Genomic DNA, 322 nt, shown 5'->3' with positions numbered 1-322 from the left:
GGGGTAATCATAGATGATCATCTCTCCTTTTCTGTCCATAGAGCAGCAGTGAGTTGGGAATGTATAGTCTGTCTGTACAGCATCCAAATCTCATAGTTATGATGCCTCCATATACTTGACTCACAGTGGGGTGGACAAAACATCCTAAATGGGTCAAGAAAACAGAATCATTGACTATCTTCTGACACAGACTGAAGACCAGTGGTGCCAAATGATGAGCTATGGAAGGCTGAAAGTATGTAGGTTTTAATTCCATCCAGCTGCTTCACACCTGCTGATTTCACTAATTAACACACATTCAACTAGAGAGGAGGGAACTGCA

This window comes from Conger conger, chromosome 6 (assembly GCF_963514075.1).
Source record: "Conger conger chromosome 6, fConCon1.1, whole genome shotgun sequence".
Taxonomy (NCBI): Eukaryota; Metazoa; Chordata; class Actinopteri; order Anguilliformes; family Congridae; genus Conger; species Conger conger.
Note: the sequence above shows the minus strand (reverse complement) of the source record.